Here is a 21,128-nt window from a genome sequence, read left to right as displayed (position 1 = left end):
CAGAGGGTGAAAAGAATGCAAGGAAACAGTAGGAGGAAGTATGGGCTGTGTAGTGGGTGCAAATGTTACTTGAAAAGAGAATAAAACATATCCTATTAAAAACATCATTACACCAAGCACCATGAAAATACATGATATCAAAAATCTTTTCTTCGTCATCCATATACACATTCTGTCTTTAAAGTTCATTCGTTTGGCAGGTCTCTCCATCTCGGAAAACTCCATCCTCTCTAATTTGCTGCCCGCGGTGGTAGGGTGTTCTATGCTAAAGAGTGCTTCTGTCAGTCCAGGGCAACTCCCTTAGACCGACCAGAACTGTCGACCTAACGTCTTCAGCTGCACTCCAAAGACTTGGGCAACCGCGACCCTAGCAGCAGAACCGGATGGCGGTTCGAAAAACAAAAATAAGCAAGTTTCTCAGACGAGAGAGCTGCACAATAAAAAAGTAAAAACAAATATTTTATTTGTCCATAGTCATAGTTCTCGGCCTCAAATTGTAACGATTTCTTCCAGGTGCTGTCTGGTCTTGGAATAAGAGATCAGGCTCTGTAGTGTTCAATCGAATTGACGGTGGCACAGCCTCTTGAAAAATATCATCGCTTTCCTGTTCAGAAATTGTTCCTTTTACACGTGCATCACTAAAAGGTAGAAAACGAGGCAGAGTCTCAGTTTCAGAGTCAGCGATCCCCTCCTGGACCCTACGGTCGTACGGAAGAGGTAGTGGGACCCTCTTACAATGAATGCCGTGGATCCAGTGTTTCTTCCCTTCCACTCGAACAGCTGATCTTGTTGAGAGAAGGACTAGATGAGGGCCGGTCCACCGGGGCTGGTCATTCTTTGTTCGCTGAAAATTTTTAATCAGCACCCAGGATCCAGGATCGATCGGATGTCCTGGAGCTTCAGAGGCATGAAGCAGAGTGTTGTGGACCTGTTGGTGTAAAACACGCAATTTAGCCGTCAATTCATACAGATAATCAAGCAGTACAGGGTGTTCGATCTCGCTATACTTGGTTGGCCTTGGCACTCCCCATATGTTGGCCGGGCGGCCGAACACAATCTCATAAGGACTAAGTCCTACTCGCGAGTGTATAGTCATTCTCGTTGATAGGAGTGCCAAGGGCAGAGCGTCAGGCCATTTAAGACCAGTGCTCGCTTGAATCTTGGCCAGTTTCAGTTTTAGCGTGCCATTATAGCACTCTACTAGTCCAGCTGATTGGGGGTGATTTGCAGCGTGGAATTTTTGTTGAATGCCTAGTCCTGCACACACTTTCTTCATCACTCGACCCACAAATTCACTCCCATTATCACTCCAAACCACTCTCGGCATTGCAAATCTGGGGAAGAATTCTTTGACAAGGGCTTTAGCTATGGATAAGGCAGTATTGTCCTTTAAGGGATATGCTTCTACCCATCTTGAAAAGGCACAAACAACAACGAGTACGTATTTCAAATTGTTGCACCTTTCCATGTGGATGAAATTTAGCTGCAAAACCTTGAACGGATACGTTGGAGGCTCAAAATGACCAGCTGGAGTTGGGGTTCCTCTACCAGGATTGTATTTCAGACACACCATACAATTCTTGACCACATTCTCCGCACACTTAGGAATTCCAGCATTTTGCCATACTGGAGCTAACAACTTACAGATCCCTTTCACACTGATATGAGCCATTCCATGAGCCATTGTCACCACTGCAAGCACATACGCATCGGGTAACAACCATTGCTGATGCTCTGACAATTCAACCCAACAACCATTTGCATCCAATTTACCCGTACTTTCTCTCCACACACTCAATTCTTTCTCTGTAGCTTCAGCTTGAATGGATTTCACATTCTCAATTGTATCTTCACACATACCAACGTCACCAACCCATCTTGCAGGGCCTGCAACATACATTCGACTCATTACATTCCTTGCAGTTTCTTTTGCAACTTCATCCACAAACGCATTTCTGCGACCAACATCATCTGTAACCTTTTTGTGTGCACTGCATTTCACAATCGCGACTTGTAACGGCAAGGTCAGTGACTCGAGAAGCTCATTCACCAACTGACCATGCTGGATCTTAGCACCATGCAAAGTCAGGAACCCACGTTCTTTCCACAATCGTCCAAAACTGTGAGCCACACCAAATGCATACTGGCTGTCTGTGTACATATTCACTCATTTTCCTTTCGCCAACACACACGCTCTTGTAAGTGCAATCAATTCTGCTGCTTGCGCTGAATTGTGTGGGATACGTGCAGCTTTAACAATCGTATGCAAAGTCGTCACAGCATATGCTGCAGTCGTATCACCATTCGGCAACTTGAAACACGAACCATCAACCCACAAAGTACCATCACATTCTGGAAGAGGAGTATCTTTGAGGTCTATCCTCCCTTTCGTTTCTTCTTCAGTCCTGAGACAGCAATCATGCTTTTCAACATCATCTGTCTCTACTGGAATTGGCAATAACGTGGCTGGATTCAACGTATTGCACCTCTTTATGTGCACATGACTCGCTAACAGTGTCAGCTCATAACCTGACAATCGAGCACTAGTTAAGTGCTGTGTCTTTGTTCTGTTTAACAGAGTGTCCACTGCATGCGGGACCATCACTATTAACATGTTATTCATCACTAACCCAGCAGACTGTCGAATAGAAACAGCTGCTGCCGCAGTGGCTCTCAAGCAACTCGGCAACGCCTTAGCTACCGGATCTAAAGTCGATGAAAAATAGCGCATGGACACTGTTTGTCCCCAAAAGACTGTGTCAACACTGACAATGCACAACCTTCTTTCTCATGGACATACAATGTAGAGGGCTTACTGTAGTCGGGGGTACCCAACACAAGAGCCGAACACAATGCATCACGCAATTCGGAAAAACTTTTCTGACACTCTTCAGACCACGGAATGGGATTCGGTGTATCTTTACAAGTTAATGCCACCAAAGGTTTGGCCAATAAGGGAAAATTCGATATCCATTGTCTGCAGTATGATGTAATGCCCAAGAAAGCACGCACTTCTCTCTGTGTCCTTGGTACACTCAATTTTGCAATTGCCTGAATTCTTTCTGGGGTCAGTTTCCTTCCCTCCTTCGAGAAGAGGTGACCTAAGTAGGTCACTTCTTGTCAACAATATTGCAATTTTGAAAGAGAGACTTTGTGATGCAGATCACACAAATGACGCAACAACGACAATGTGGCTTCTTTACAAATCTCCTCAGTATCTGCAGCTATTAGTAAATCGTCTACGTACTGAATAAGGGTAGCGCCATCAGGTAAAACAATCGTATCAAGCTGTGTTTTTAAAGCCCGACTGTATATTGATGGACTTTCACAGTAGCCTTGAGGAGTGCGTTTGAAGCGGAAGCTTCGGCCTCCTAAACTGAAGCCAAAAATATCTCTGCTCTCCTCGGCAATCGGAATGCTGAAGAAAGCATTCTTCAAGTCAATTACCGAGAACCTAGTGACTGAAGCTGGAATCACAGTCAGTAAGGCAGTGATATCAGGGACAACGGGAAACTGCGGCACAATTATTTTATTGACCTCTCTAAGATCAATCACAAACCTGTAAACAGGTGGCTGGGAAAGGTCAGTACGCTACAAAACAGGCAGAACAGGACTATTACAAACGTTGCCTCTTGTCTCTTCAATTACATCTTTTTCAATCAGATCATAAATGATCGCTAACAACGCCTTTTCACCTTCGCTAGAGATCTTGTATTGGGGAATGGGCGGCATTCTAACATTGGCTTTCAATGTTACAACATATGGTGGTATTTCCAAGAGACCAACATCATTAGGGCCAGTAGCCCAAAGAGTATCCGGAAGAGAAGACAATTCTGTCGGAACTTTATCCTTCGACAAATACATCGGAGAAACCACTTTCTTACCCAGTGTAAGTTGTACTCCCGAAGGTGAACAGTACAAAGTTGCATATAATCTTTTCAGCAGATCCAATCCCAACAAGTTTTCACCACAATCTGTTGTAAAAATAAGGGGTGCTTCGAATTCACAAGGTCCAACAGAAAGAGACATAGGACTAGAAATCGGGTTTCTAACCGGGGTGCCAGAAAAACCTACTGAAACATTCATTTCGCCAGACAAAGGTGCGCCAGGGAGTTTGGAGTGCATAATAGAACTCTTTGTAGCACCAGTATCCAACAGAAAAGGCTCTGACACACCTGATGTAATCACCTCAACATAAGGTCCACTCTGATCTACCGGAACTGAAACAACTCCCTCTCTTTGTCCATGGCTGTCCTAGCAATCATTACTCTGCATATTCTCATCTTCTGCATAGTAGTCACTGCGCCGTCCTAGCAAATGCGTTATTCTGCTGGTCAAAACTATTCATCGAATTCTGAGGCGGGAATGAACGAGCGTTCTGGGGGAAATTTCCACGTCCCCTACCTCTAGGAGCTTGTTGAACACCTCGACCTCTTGCACCAGAAGCACCATTCGTACGTTGTAACAAAACCGGACAACTACTCTTGAAATGACCCTCTTCTTTACAATATGCACACTGATTGGGCCCATACGGTAAACGTTGTTGAGAAGACTCATTTCTTTGCGAGTTCCTCGAATATTGCAGAGGTTGCTGATAGTCGCGCTGGTTATTACTGCGGGGTGGATAAGCCTGCTGTAGAAGAACTTTAGTCTTCAATTCCTTAGTCTTTTTATCCGCTTTCTCTAACTCATCTTTGCGCCTATTTTCGTAGTACTGGGCCGTAGCTAAAATCTGTGCTGACGTGGAAACAGCCCACGCACTCTCGGAATCCTTCAACTTATTACACAGTTCAGGAAGCAAATTATGTACAAATTTGTCAACAAACAATCTCTGGCCACCCTCAGTAGCCATATCCTGACCACTATGATCTACGAAAGTCTCTTCAAACCGCGTGAAAAAAGTCAGACACAGTCTCATCTTTCTTCTGTTTGCACGCAAACAACTTGTCCCAATTAACACGTGATTCGGGCATTAAAGTCTTCATATACGTAATAATCCTACCAGGAAGTTCTGCTACTAAAGGCTCGGGCTTAGCACCACCAACTTGTCTGCCATCAGCAGCAGCAATATTAACCCATGTGTCGCCTAACTCTTGATCATGATCCGCATGACGAATCTTTCCCCATAAAGGCTGTGGAACAACATTTCCAAACAACATGTCTATATCAGCTAAATTCATGATGCAGGAGCCTGCAGTCTGTGATAATTCCTTGTAATATCCTGCAGGATTTTTACGGGGATCAGGCAATGTCTGTTTAAGGGCCAAAACTTCAGCTCGCTTCCATGGAACATGTACCCACACACGCTGAAAATGTGGCGGAATGGCGGGATTAGCATTAGCGTCCCCTTCCCTCCAAACTGGGGGAACCTCTCTCATGGGATATTTTCTTGCCTTCTGCTTAACCTCAGACTCAAACAACGACTGAGAAACACTCTCACTCCTAAACGACAACAATGTCGCAACTGCTTTCTTAATATCAGAACCTACAATTGTGCCTTTTGCAAACTCGAACCGTACACGATACAACTCAGACATATTGGATTCCAAATTGTTTTCTTCCAATTCCTCACAAAGGAAAACACACATTTTCTCAAAAACGTATCTCTGTTTCGATGCTTCCCACTGATGGAAGACATCCATAACGGATTCTAGTTCGTATCTTATCGGGTCTGTAACCCATTTATGTGCCAAACGATCCAGTATCTCTCTCTCTCTTGAGTCAGGCAATTGACTGCGTGACTGTCTACGCTCTGTAACAGGGGACATACCCAATTGTCCCAACTAAGGAGAAAAGAAACCAGAAAAGGCAGCAGTCATTCGCTGTCTAGTAGAAGGAGAAGAAAAAAGAATAAGAGAAGACGGAACAACAGTAGAGGAGTCCAGAGTCGGGATAGGAGGAGCATTAAAAACAGACGTAGAAGTAGTAGATAAAGGCAAAGTTGGCGGCCCCTGCGGAGGCTGCGCCAAAGGAACAGTAGCCAACGGAACCTTTTTATGGGTCGCTTAGAGGCGGAGTGGATCTGGGGCCCTAGGGGTCAAAACTGGATTGATCATATTTACTTTTGGGGGACATTTATAGACGATTGTCTACTAATTTGGAGGGGAACCCCACAGAAATTGAGCCTATTTTTTGCTTATTTAAACTCAAATGACCAAAATATGACATTCACTACACATTTTGATCAATCTCATATTACATTCTTAGATATTGAACTTTTTGTGAAAGATAATAAATTGTGTAGCAGAATGTATCGCAAAGAAACAAGCTGTAATGCACTTTTACGTGCAGATAGTTGTCACCCTAAAAGCCAAACTGAGGCGATTCCATTTGGCGAAATGTTGAGAGCCAGACGGAATTGCTCGGATGATATGGATTTTAAAAGAAATCTGAATGATATGACTTTAAGATTCAAGAAAAGAGGATATAAAGAAAAAGTCATTGATAAAGCATATCAAAAAGCTTTGAAGCTTAAGAGAGAAGATACTTTGAGATCTAGAAATAGAAATGAACCAAGTCAGAATCAACAAAAGATGGATGATTACTAACTATGGAACAGGGAGTTACAAACTGTATGCTATTTTGAATAGACATTGGCATCTACTAAGGACTGATGGTGACATAGCACCCTATTTATCTGAGAGACCAAGTTTAACCTTTCGAAAGGGTACGACTATTGCAAATATGGTGAGTCCTAGTTATCCAGTAACGACAAAGCCTATTATATCAGAACATTGGCTACGACCTAAACCTAATGGGTTTTACAGCTGTGGTTTTTGCAGCTGCTGTAGATGGGTGACCAAGAAGATTGTGTCCTTTGAATACAATAATACTGGTACTTTTATGATTAGGACATTTATCAACTGTGAAACTACATACGTTATATACGTAACAGCTTGTAGTTGTGGGAAAATATATATAGGGAGCACAGTGAGGCGGCTGAAAGAAAGAATGATAGAGCATTTTCGTGCTCTTAAAAACGGGGACACACGTTACCCTATTGCTTCTCATATAATTCAAAATAGGGATGATTCCAAAAATCATGTATTTACTTATCACGGAATTGAACATGTTAGTGGTGATAAAAGAGGTGGAAACAGAACCCTAAAATTAAGACGTAGAGAAGCTAGATGGATAATGATTATGAGAGCAGTTGAGGAGGGATTAAATTTGGACTCTGAACTTCAATTCTTTCTGGGAGATTAAATTGATATATCAGGTTGAAATTGAATTACTGTATATAAATGGACTGTAAGCAAATTCTGTATGATTATATGTTTTGTATTGACCGCTTTATATTGGTTAGACCTAATATGGTTATTATTTCTTAACCTCTGTTCTTGTTAATTGCTGAAAAATGACTTTTGCACATTATTGGTTCTATTTGGAATGAATGTATTGACGAATCAGCAACCACCAATTTACTTGTTGAAAAATATTCTTGCTGATTTTTCCTTGGTCCTGCTTCCCTGACTTGTCACTAACTTTTTTCTTGTTCCCCTAACTAACCTAATCTATGAGAACTAGCAGGTACATGCATCAATCTCGGCATTTGCGATTCCTTAATTGCGATTTTTAAGGAATCGCAATTAAGGAATCGCAAATGCCTATGCATTAAGAAATCGCTAAATAAATTGCGATTCCTTAGAATTCCTTAATTGCGATTAGCATTTTGCGAATCGCAATTAAGGAATCCCTTCCCATTCATTCCTATGGGCCTAGAGGCCCATAGGAATGAATGGGAAGACAATCTCAATTTGCGATTCGCAATTAGCTAATCGCAAATTGAGATTGCGATTTCAAGGGTGCAGGGGTGTCCAAAGGACACCCTGTTGCACCCCTGAAATCAAACAATGCACATATGTTGTGTACACACATGCCCTAAGGGCATGTGTGTGCACAACATGAAAGTTAAAAATATGCACAAAATTGCATATTTCTAACATTTCGCTAAATTACCATGAGGTCCAACCTCATGGTAATTTTTGCTCTCTAATTGCGAAATCGCAATTTTTTTAAGTTTCATGCATTGCTTTTAAGGAATCGCAAAATTGCGATTCCTTAAAAGCAATCGCACTTTAAAAAATCGCTAAAATAGCGATTTCTTCACTTTTAGGATGATGCATCCCAAATAGTGATTTGGGAATCGCAAACGGCCGAATTTTGCGATTCGCACCGTTTGCGATTCCCAAATCGCTTGATGCATGTGCCTGTAGGAGAATTGATTACTCTTTCAGACCTTCGGGTGTACCTGGGGTTTAGCTCGGGAGCTTGGGATGACATTCCGCGGTTGAGTGTTAGTATGATACTAGTCTAATTTTATTTACGTCATAGTGGACTCTTGATATCCTAAAGTCCTCACGACAGCGGAGGTACGACTGGTTGGATCAGCTAAGTTATCTCTTTTTGTACTTTACAGGTTCGATCATTGACCGGTTCAGAAAACTGATGACATTTTACTTGGTTGTTGATAATATTATTTTGTGACTCGATATAACGGAGTATTAAAATTAACTGTGATAAGTTGAGATACCGATGCACACGTTACTAATGTGATCGTTATTATCTGACATAATTACGCGGACACTTATGTATTGAAATATTTTCGCTCGCTTATACAATAACATTACGGTTTGATTTTAAATAAGTTAATGTAGTTAGACTAAGTTATCTTTCTATATATGCATACCAAGAGATTATGAGTCATTTAGCCACTACAAGATGGCGACTAAACTCGAAAACGCCTGGTGTTTACTAATAAAATGGCGCGTACACAGAACGCCCGCTGCTGTCGTTGTTCACATGCCGGCGTACACGCGGTAGGCTGCAGGTAAGCCTCCAGGTTTTTTTGGTGTAACCTGCATTTTTTATATTAAGCTCGGATTGATTTCTTACGAGCGGTTTTGTATTACTTTTACATAGATACGCAACATACTCTGCCACGTACTCGTGATGGCACCGAAGAATCGTTAATATTTTGGAGACAGCCAGTAAAAGTACTGGTGAGTGTATAGAAAGTGGCTGTATTTCAGTATTAGTAACATTTAGGTCAAAAACAACAGATTTATTTAGGAGTGTGATATGCTTTGTTTTTTACTACAGAGTGCTTTATTTCACATGTTAGAAGATTTTTCGACTGATTGAGACATTTATCAAGAAGACTTCCCCTCTTATAATGAGGTAAGTTATTTGAATGGTTGACTGCATTATTCTATATGTTAGGAGACTTTTCTGATTGATGGCGACATTGTATTAAGTAGATTATTTCTATAATGATGTGTACTACATGACTGGATTATTGCACTACTTTACATTACTGGGGTTTACCTGCTGTGTATTTTTTAATGGTTCTTGTGAAATGAGTACCATTAAGGTATTTTGTGATGTGCTTAAAATTTTTCAGTGACATTAGGATTAGATCACTATTTTTACTTTATAACATGATGATACATAGGGATGAAATGAGGAATGCGAGTAGAAAATGAGGAGTGTCGTCTTTCGTTCTAGAGTGTGACTCCTGGCTATACTTTTGGAAGTCTGAATTATATAAAGGAATTGAACCTTTCTTTGGTAAAGATATTTTTACTTTACTTTTCTTTCAGTCTTGGGACGTTTGGGCCTCTTCTTGTGATTTGGTTCAAACACCAGGGTATGCACCGCTACTGTAGGTGAATCTTGAATTGTTTTATTATCATTCACAGGGTCTCTTTGGAGGGTGACCCTACACTTGGTCTATCCTCTCCCATTATTACATTAATATTTATTATTCTTTATCATTATTTTTATCTAAATTTTTAGTTGTTAAAGATATTAAGTGTACTATTGTCTTGGCTTGCAGCCCTGAAGAAGTTGTAAGGCATGACAGTAATGCCCGACGAAACACATGTTGGCTGTGTTTTTTGTTGATGGAAAACAAACAGAAATAAATGAATATGATGATTTGACAACATACCCTGGTGTTGCTAATAATAATAATAATAATAATAATAATAATAATATAGAATTTTCTAAAGCGCGAACAGCTACCTCAACCAGGAGGTGTCCCGGCGCTACAGAACACATTTTGACCGTGAGGACTCGGCAGGGTAAGTGACTAGCGTGGTTGGGTGAAGAGCCATGTTTTCAGCATACGTTTAAAACACGGCTCAGAGGGGGCTTGTTGGAGGGCTGGGGGCAGGGAGTTCCAAAGTTTTGCCACGTTAGCTGAGAACGTCTGACCTCCTAGCCGAGCTCTTTTTGCTCAAGGGACAGCAATTTGAGTACGACTGTTGGAACGGAGGGAACGGGCTTGACTGTATCTCGGTAAGCGTGTTTTCAAATAGTTTGGGCATGTGCCGTACAGCGATCTGTATGCCAGTGTGAGTGCCTTGAACTTAATTCGACTAGCTACCGGTAGCCAGTGAAGTAATTGGAGATGCGGAGAGACTGATTGCTTGAAAGGGATTCGCATTAACAGTCTCGCAGCCGCATTTTGGACCAGTTGTAAACGCCGTATCTGGTATTTGGGAAGGCCAATGTACAAGCCGTTGGCGTAATCCAGTCTAGATGTTACTGTGGCATGGATTACAGTTTTTCGGCAATTTACCGGTAAGAGTTTCAGAATCTTCCGTAGATTCCTCAACTTACATAGGCAATTGCCAACTGTTTGCTGGATGTGGGATGTAAAAGATAGCTTGTCATCCCACCGAATTCCCAGGTTTTTTGCCGCCCGGCTGGGAGAGGGATCTACACCCATCTCTGTCGGCCACCAAAGATCAGAAGGCGGGGGAGGGCCATTACCAAAAAAGATGACTTCTGTCTTATTGGCGTTAAGTTTCAGTTTGTTTGTGTTCATCCAGTAAGCTATATCTTGGAGGCAACCTTTAAAACGCAAAAAGGATGCCTCCGATACCTCAGAGTACGGGAACACCAACTGGGTGTCATCAGCATAAGATATTGCCTTGACTCCCCAGTTGGCAATTAGCGTGAACAGAGGGGCAAGATATAAATTAAATAGCAAAGGGCTGAGAGCCGACCCCTGAGGAACGCCACAGCTAAGGGGCTTCGGTGTTGAGGAGGATGTCCCCAGTGTTACCTTCTGTGTTCTCTGGGTCAAATATGATTGAAGCCAGCTCAAAGCCCGACCCTGGATGCCTATCTCAGCCAGGCGTGCCAGCAATCTATCGTTAGATTGCTGGCACGCCTGGCTGAGATAGGCATCCAGGGTCGGGCTTTGAGCTGGCCTGAATGTTTCTTTACTTGAATGTTCTGCTTTCAGAATCGAGTCCGTGTAGAATAGCTTTTTTGCTTTTCTAATCGCTTTGTGCAACTTATTGATGGCTTCCTTATATCTGGCTTTATTTAGAGGATCGTAGTTTAACCTCCAAAGCCTCTCCAGTCTTTTGCATTCGGATTTCTGAGCTCTAAGGTCCTGCGAGAACCAGGGGGCCGAGGGCGAGCTGCGTTTCGATATGGCTAGTGCAGCGGTGCGATTGAGGACACCATATTCCCAACCCAGTCATTGAGCATCCTGGCATCCAAGTCGGCATTGCAGGTGAGGGTGGGCGTGTTTTGGGCTAGGACTGGACCCATAGAGGCAGGGGTTAGTTTCTTCCACTGTCTTTTCATAAAAGAGCATTTGCTTGTCTCAGGTTTATCCTTCGCTAGTTTTAGTTGAAATGGGATCAGAGAGTGGTCTGACCATGTCAATGGTAGCGGCGGGTCTGTGACGGTCTTATCGATGTTAGAGAAAATTAGGTCAAGCGTGTGGCCTGCTCTATGCATGGGGCCTGCGTTTAAGAGGCTTAAGTTGGCAGTGCTTAAAGTTGACCTCACTATATCAGCAGGGGCACAGTCCTCCCTGTCCATATGTATATTCAAGTCTCCTACCACAAGGAATTGGGGGTGAAGGAGGGAGCTTTGGATGATAGTGTCCAGTATCGAGGTCAGATTGTGATCTTCCCTTCCCGGGGGGCGATAGATTACTAATCCCGCTAGGGATAGTTGATGGCCCACCTGAAAGCAAAAATGGAGCCCCTCGAATTCCGGATTCGGGGTGGGGGCTGATGAACTGAGTGTGAGCTGTTCTTTAAAAATAGCAGCCACTCCCCCCCCTCTTTTATCACCCGTCCGGTTGGCTAGGCATATTTTATACCCGGAGGGTACTGCCGATGCAATAGAGGACGTATTGTCCTCATTTAGCCACGTTTCTGTTAGAAACAGTGCATCCCATTGATGCTCTTCTAATAGCAGCCAAATTTCATCTGCGTGTTTTGCAAGAGATCTGCAATTTAGCAAGCCTGCTCTGAAATCCCTACTGAACTGTGGTTTTGAGTTAACGGGGTCTTTTACTCTCGCGTCATCCAACGCTCTGAGTAGTGTCCCGCATACTCCACAGGTGCGAGAGAGGGTGGTGGTATCAAGGTGGATCTTATGGGTGCAGGCAGCGGCCCCCTTGTTAAGAGACCTAAGATCGTCCTAATGCTAATGAGAAGAGTACATCACTTTGGATACAAAGTTGGACACTTATCAATTCATCATTGTGATTTATATTTGCATTGAGATACAATTTGGACTTAACTACTATCTGCTCAGCTTAAGAATCTTTATATGTTCTAACCGGGGGGTTCCTTGGTGTTTGTGAGGAAGAATAATGACCTTCCTCTTTTTAGCTTTGTAGCAGAACTTTCTTACTAAATTTTCTACTGTGGCCATAATTTTTGTTGAGCGCCTGTACATTACCTGGTCATCACAGGTTAACTGAGCCAACGGAAGAGGAGCTGACTGTGGAGGAATCGCAGGTGGCACAATAACCGGAGGTTGCACGGCCACAACTGGTGGCGGTGGTGCCGTAGCATTTTGTGCATAAGGGGGTGGTGAACTCAAAAGATGTGACATTAAAGGATCTTTCTCAAGATCGTTCCTTGCTTCCTGTTCTTTAGTTGGCAAAACTGGGTAGCATCTATCTACCGCTAACTTCTTTACTCTTTTCATCTGTTCGCTTTCTTGCCCTTCTTCGTTATCCCTAAATGCAACAGCAGCTTGTACCATTGACATACCTCATTCTCGTTTATTTTTCTTCGCTAATTTCATTTCTCTCTGTTTGGCTTCTTTGCGCCATAAGCAGAAAGAGTCAAACATCGCCGGCCGGGCTTTCTTCTTAAAAAGTTTAACCTCTAGATTATCCAAAATCTCTGTGTCAAAACTACCATATTGGGGTCATTTTAAAACACCATCCTTTCTGGTTTATCGGATCCATACTTCGTTATATGTGATAGGGCCTACACCATGTTTCAGATACAATTCATATGTTGGAGTTCCAATCGGAGGAACCGGACACGAGTCCTCCAACCGGGAATCCCTATTACAACCAAGACAAAACAAATTTCCAAGTCTGCTGAGACCAGGCATCTTCGCTCTCTAGTCTAGCTTCAAACTTCAAAGGATTATCGAATATGATAGTCTTGTGAATACACGAGTCCTTCGTTTTGGCACTTGCAAGTTCCAAACAAAGCGATCCCAAGGGGATACCAAACTAAGAACCAAACTAAGGACTGGGAGACGCTCCACTTATACTTAACTGAGGTATCAATGACGTCACCAGAAGACTCGTCTTTCGTTTCGCTCTACCAATCATCAAGGGTCCAAAACAGGGTGATAGTCAGGGCAGCAGTCCTTCGTAGCCGTCGGGACGCGGGGAACCTCGCAGCAAAGACTTTCGGACCACGTCGACATACAGGGGGCGATGAAGTGGCGGCCTTCCTCCAGAATTTTCACACAAAGCTCCTCACGAACCTCTGGCTTGGACCGGTACCGCTGATACCGCCCCACGTTGGGCGCCAACTGAAGTACCGGGTTTTTAAGAACCCAGCGGTGCCAGGGAGAACACCCAAAGACTTCGAGTCCTTCCTGTTTCAGACTACAGAAACACAGAGTCTTCTTGGCGAAGTCAAAGATCGTATTTATTGGCTGCAGCCAGTAACAGGTATCCTAGAAGTACAACAGCATGTATGTTCTCAGGAGACTGCTCAAAATTACAAAGCCAGACTTTTCCTTTTATACAAAATAATATGCTTCAGGCAAACATTCCTTATTTTACAGTTGACCATTCACATATTTTCACTACAAAGAAAAAGCAGAGTCATGATGACAAGCCCACATTTCAGTTAGTCCAACCCATAATCAATTATCCGGCAAGGCCCAGTATTTCCATCCGATATCGTCAGACCCCCAATAAAAATGGGCACCTCCTCCTCGTAAAGCAGGTCATTAAGAAGAAACAGGGACAGGTGTGTGTGAGATTAGACATGGTTTGTGTGTGATGAACGGTTTATGACATGTTGTGCCTTGATACTAATCTCATTCGGCCACTGAGAAGGGAACTGGCCGAACAGGTTTGGCTTCGGGCAGTGGAGTCAGCTTGCCCAGGTCACAGAGGAGTCAGCAAAGGTGTACGTGTCCTTCAGATCGAATATAGCCTTAGTTATTTGGCTATGTGAGGACAATCACAAAATGGAACCCGAGGGTTCAGGACGAAAATGCCGATTTCAGGGTGATTTCGTCACTCGAACATGACGGAAATGCTTGTGCATAGTATTCGAACCATTACCGGTCTGCTGATACCAAAATCGTCATGATATGACAATGTTTATGACACGGATCCAGAATTTTCAGTACCACACCCGGGGGGGCGATAGATGTTGTGAAGGCAAATTAGGAGGGAGTTTTGAGTTGATAGTTCCGCTTCCAGGTATTCGCAGGAGGAGTAGCCTGGGTTAGTGACAAGGGATAACTGAAAATCATTTTTGAAGATAATGGCGAGACCACCCCCCATTCTGCCTGGACTGTCTTTTCTAAGAATAGAGTATCCAGGAGGGGAGAGTAGGTTGAATATGCTCGCTGAGTGGTCATTTAGCCAGGTTTCTGTGAGGAATGCGATATCAATGGATTCACTTAGGATTGTTTCCGAAATTTCCGTGGCGTGTAAAACAGCGGATCGGCAGTTGACGAGCATGCACTTCAGTGGTGTGGGGTTGTATATGGAGGGTGGCACGAGGGGATCAACGTGAGTTGGGGCGGTGGTCTGGGGGAAGTGGAGGAGGAAGAGGTTCTATTAGTACCTATAATAACAGGGAGGGGGGCGTGGGGGAGTGGAGGGTTTGTAGTTGGTACATTAGGAAGGTAGGAGTTGCATAGGTCGGCGAGGTTAGACGGTTAGAGATGGTTAGAGGTGCAGCAAGGTCTGTGTGTACCGCAGCAGAGAGGGAGAGGTCTCCACCTGTTGTGTGAGGTGTGGGGGATTTTTGAGGGAGGGTCGGAGGGTGTTTTATGGTGGTAGAGGGTTTTGGAGCTGAGGAGGATGAAATTTTTCCTGAGTCGGGTCAGTTAAGTAGTAACGTTATAAAGGTCATGTTCAATGTTTTGTAGGCTCTGGGCAATTAAGGTGAGGTGAGGTGTTGAGAGGGCGCGGTATGTGTTATTTGCGATGGGAGGAATAGTGTGTGAGGGGGAGATGGGTAGGAGATGTGTGGTGAAAGGCGATGGGGCTGGGAGTTTTGAGGGGTTCAGTAGTCAAATTAGATTGGTCAAGTTTGGTGTTATGTAGATTCAGAGCCATACGGTTCCGGAGAGGGATAGAAGGGGCATAGGAGAAAAGAGGAATATGGTCTGGGGAAAGGGGTGGTCTTGATTAGTTGTGGAAGGTGGCAGGTTATGTGGGTGGGAAGATTGGGTGGTAGGTGAGGAGTGAGGGGTGACAGAGCTGTTAAGTGTCAGTGGAGGGGTTAGGTTGTTTAGGGGGCATAGAGTTTCCAGTGAAGCGGGTGATTGAGGGGAAAGGACGGTGGAGTACGTGAGTGTTTGGGTCATGTGGAGGGCGTTTGGGGGGTCAAGGGGAGGTGGGGTCATGGGAGGGGAGTGGTGAGTGCGTGATTGGGAGTGGGAGCTATCATTATTCAAGGAGGAGTCCGAAGAGAGGGAGTTCATGAGGGTAGGGGGAGAGAGGGAGATAAGAGAGGGATGTGAAGTATGTGATTGGGATGGGGGATGTCATTAGCAGTAGAGAGGGTGGTTAAGAGTGGAGGTAGAGTAGGGTGAAGGGGGGAGGTATGAGGGGTGCTATTCATTTGGGGAGGTGGAGTGTTAGGCGCCGAGTGGTCGAGGAGGAGGGACATAGTGCTGAAGTGGAGTTCGAAGATGGAAAGATGGAATGCCATGGCTTGTATGAGAATGTAACCTGCTTTGAAGATGGAGATATTAACATCACCATGAAAGGCTGGGGAGGGAGTGGTGGATATTTTGAATCCATACAGTATTTTGGTTAATTTAGAGATTGGGAGGTGTTGAAGGAAGATGGTCTTCCATTTGGAGGGGCATTTGGAGTAAAATATGTAGTTGGTGATAATGGGGGAGGTGAGGCTGATGTAGTTGTCAACAATGAGTGTTTCGGGGTTACGGATAAGGAGTTTATGTTTGAAGTTTTTTCTAGCATGTTTGGAGAGACTGGGGGGGTAAAGAATGATCCAGGAGTTAGGGCCATGTTTGGGGAGAGTAGGGTGCTGGGGTTGATGGACGGTGCTGTGAGGAGACATGTTGAGGAGGCATGTTCTTCCTCCAGATAGAACCTACTACAAATCACATACCCTGGGAGAGTGGCATGCCACGCTCAGACACTAAAAAATACAAAAGTGTTTCCGCTGTGAACAATGCAGGCTGCCCAGGGTCCACGAAGGGTGCCCTCCTAAGAGGGCGGCCGTCTTAGTGCCACATGAGGGCACACGAGGCGGCCACCCAGTGTTGGGGACCCCTATAGGGTTGCGCGCCGCGTCACATCAGGGCAGGAGTGGGCGAGGGCGAGGTACAAGTAGCTCTCCCATCCTCTTTACCCACTACCCTGACGCTGTTTCCCTCCCTACCGCTTACCGGGCATACTCGCAGAGTGTGGGGGACGGGTTTTCTAACTTATTATTTTGTGTTGCAGGAGGAGTTACAGGGCGATCCAGAGGCTGTAAGGTACAGAGGGGTACCCTCTGCAGGAGCACAACAAGAGTGCAAAGGCCAAATATCCCCAGAGAGGTCCTCGCATTGGACCCTGGAGGAGCGACGGCGCCCCGTTAGTCCTATGGGCGGTTGTGGACCTGAGCAACCGGGGGTTGCCTGGAACGCTCCGCCCCCTTCTGAGGGCGTGAGTAATGGGGTGGACTGGCGATCCAACAGTGGGAGGGGTTATCCCCTCCTCCAAATCTGACAAACACCAATTGGCCATGGCCACGGTGTAATTTGGCTCATCAGGTGGGCAGGCGGCGAGGGGCTGCCTGCCCTGGAATCGCCCGTAAGATAACCCACCATGTTGGCAGGGCTGAGTCGGGGTACCCCGCGGGTGAATGGCATCCCCCCACTTATTTTATCAGGAGATCGATAACTGGAGCAAATGGAGCCACACTTTCACTCTTTGGCCTCTCTGGAGCGAGATCGAAGCTCATTCAGAATGCTGCTCACATCCTGGCTTCTCTGATACAATCGCATTTAAGGAGTGAGCGAGGGGAGGCAATGAGTCTGATGGTGCAAGCCACCTTTCCTGACGTCACTTCCTGCCGTGACGTCAGTGTCCCCCCACTTCTCTTTTTAGGACTTGTGCCCTGCATGTTGGCATATTTTTTATGCAAATAAACCTGCAGCAATTTTCGCCACAAAGAAGGTGTCTTGTCTGTTTATTTCGCCAGGAGATTGCTGTATGGGGGATGGGGAGTGTTGCTGATATTGGCACTATGTGTTCCAAAACTGGCAGCACTTCAATAACAAAAACAACACAAATGTACGCTCGTGAGCTGCAGTATTCGCTTTGCCAGCGTTTGTTGTGCTCCCACCGACTTCCGGTTCAAGCAGCCCCCTTCCAGTGCACGCGTCAGCTTGGAAAAGTGAGTGGACTGTCCTCCTAGCCGGTTCACAGAGCCTGGTTCTGTAAACATACACATCTTGTCGTCCCTGAGCAAATAAAGAGTTGATTGAAGAGCCGTGCTGAAATAATGATGCCTGCAAATAAAACATTGACTCACTCTTGGTTGAGCAAAGGCTGCCAGGCAAATAACCGCCCTCCCAGTCTCGAGGACAGTGATTACGTGGCTAGCGCTGCTTGTACCGAACAATTGCCAGGCCTCCAATGAGTGCCTAGAAATGTTAGATTGATCGATCATAGTCTTAGAAAAATGTAGGAAAAGCGGACAAGGCCCACAGCCGTCTCGAGCGGAGGTGCCAGACCTGCAAATGCCCATTCATCAGGTTGCGCTGCTTTGACATTAATACGGCCCAGCGTGTACCTGTCCCCACGCAAGAACAAACATGTCTTATGTGATGTATTTCATTTTTGTCTCGTAAATGAGCTGCGGAAATGAACAAATTGTGTATGTATCTCTTCCTGTTGGCGAACTGGGATAATAATCACGAAACCTGGAGCACCATAAATGCGCAAGGTTTGCGCATGCATCAATTGTAAGGTTTATGCTCCAAGCCTAAATGAAGCCACGTGTTCACAAATGTTCTGTTTTTACCTCTTACCGCTGTACGATTTTAATTTAATAAGATCCGAGGGAGATAGCAGAGCGAAGAAATACATTTTTATTATTCATAACAATAAACCCACTAACCACCCTCGTACGAAGCCTTTCATGAGAATGCGACTACTGCTGCTTAACAGGGGCCAACTTGGCAACCTGACGCAAACAAAAAGCAAGAAATATATTTTGTAATTAAAACAAGCGAATTGGAAAAGAAGTAAAAAGGATGCAAATTGAGTGCACATTTCAATGGCCGCTGGGGGTCAAATAAGATTGGTTGCACCTCCCCTTCCCTTCTGGATACCTAAATCGGGATATTTTATGCCTGAAGCAGAGAGATTAAAGAGGCGGGTGTATGGAAAATACATGGAGGGATATTGAGTGTTGGTTCACTCCAGAGAGAGCGCAGTTGAAGCATAAGCATTGCATAATTGTTGCTGGTGACTGCAGGTGGGGGCAACCAGAACACATTTTTGGGACCCGCGCTTACTTTTCAACATCAGACTTTGACCCAGAGCAAGAGAGAAAAATACAGAAAAGGGAGACAGACGGGGAGGAGGAGAAAGGAAGAAAAAAACAGAGCCCGGGAGAAAAAACAGGGTTGAAAAATAACATTACAAATTTGTGATAAATATGCAGGGATCTCAAGGAGAGACATGGGTAATTAAGAGTAAGCAGCATTTCTGAAATTTGGGGGCACCAGCGACAGGCTTCTATAAAAAACTTTGGACCCCTGCACTTATTTTTATAGAAATTAAGAAGTGAGCATACGTCACAGTAGGAGATAAAGACCACCCCACAGCTGCCTGAGGGAGGATGACAAACATAGCAAGCAAGGGGCTGTAGCTCCAGCCTTCGCATGGCTGCCCTGTGTTGTATTGTATTATAATTGCATTTATATAGTGCTTACTACCCCTGATGAGGCGTCGAATTGCTTTTTCGGCGAGTAGCACGCTACTCTGGAACCCACAGAGGATTAGTGGTGAAATAGTATAGTGAAATATGAAAGTAATTCGACTGGTGGATGTATGCTTAAGAAATATATTATTCTGTGTGCGGTTGAATACAGAGAGGCCTGGATTTTGCATTCATGCTGCCCTGGGTAGACTATGACTAGGTAGTATAATGGCCTTGACTGGGAGGCACCTCAGCGGAATCCTTTGCGAGTCTGGTGGCAAGCTGTAGAGGACCTGTGGTTATAGAAGTTGAAGTTCCTTTGTGGCATGGTGTGGGGGAGAGCCAAGGAAATGTATGAGGAAGGAGAAAACTGTCAGGCTTAGCAAGGAAGAGACAGAGGAAGCCGTCCCTCTAGAAGTGTAGGACTAGATGTATTAGAGGTCATAGCCTCCCACAGTAATTTATTTCAACGCACCAGAGTAACTTACATGAGACACTCACTTAATGGTTGCTGCTGTCACCACAGTTTCACGTCTGTCTCAGATGTGACTGGTGTTGTGGAAAGGTGGACAGGGTTCTGGGTATAGATGGAATGCTACCTCATCAGCCTATGTGAGGACCGATGAAACCATTTTGGAAATGTGAAGAAATCGGTCCATGGAGTAGTAGGCCATCAGAGGTCATGAACCAGAAGCATCCTTCTCTTAACTGTGGCAGGGGACTGTCTCCTTATCTTGAGTTATTTATCTTTTCAGATACAATCATGCAGGTGATTCTCAATGACTTTTAGGAATGTCTTGCTTGGTAGGATCAGTGAGCACTGAAGTATTTCCAAAAGGAGAATATTTTTTATATTTCCATAATTCCCTGAAGTAAGAGGGAGAAGTAACACTGCTGTAGGTCCAGTCTTTCATAGAGACTAACCATGACTTTGTTCAGAGGCGCTTGATCCCTCCATGACTGGAGGCTATAGTACCAGTCCTCGAAAGGCAAATCATTGATGTCCGTGTTTCAACCCAATCTCTACGCAAAATCCTGGTTTTATTTATACTACAAAACATGCTGTCATGATGTTATGTTACGTTTGAAGATTCAAAGTACTTTGAAATCAAATTAATGGTGTTAGCCACTTTTTTACGGTAAAAATTAAGCAATTTCTAAGGATTCCTGGAATTGATGGATCTTCCATTCCCTGGCATTCTGAACGTCAAGTTGGTGAGCATTGGAAGCCATGGCAGAACTGTAGGATTCAATGAATCTCGGATACTTGTTATGACTAGTGCTTTAAATCATTTGAATATATTAAAACAGACATTGGGGTATCTGAAAACTACTACTTTAAATATGGTTACTTTGGTCAACCTGCATGAATAATTGCCTTATGAGGAGAACATCCTTCCTTAAATGTAATCCTCAATCCCGTAATTCTATCCATAGAAAGGTTTTACTCCTTTTTAAAGGCTGCTTAGCCCAACGATCCTACTCAGTGGATCGTGAAATGGTTAACATGGCTATCAAGTTCAATCTATTTATTGCAAATTGTGAATAAACAAATAAAATATACTTTTTTCTTACGATTTCCTATGTTTGCTACAGATTCAGTTGAAAGGCATTTTTGATTTGGCATCTTCTGGAAGTGAAGAGACTTGTTGCATCAGAATATACATCCAGAACCAATTACTATCTTTTTTTGGTCCTCCA

Source organism: Lissotriton vulgaris, chromosome 4_1 (assembly GCF_964263255.1).
Source record: "Lissotriton vulgaris chromosome 4_1, aLisVul1.2, whole genome shotgun sequence".
In the NCBI taxonomy this organism is placed as follows: Eukaryota; Metazoa; Chordata; class Amphibia; order Caudata; family Salamandridae; genus Lissotriton; species Lissotriton vulgaris.
Note: the sequence above shows the minus strand (reverse complement) of the source record.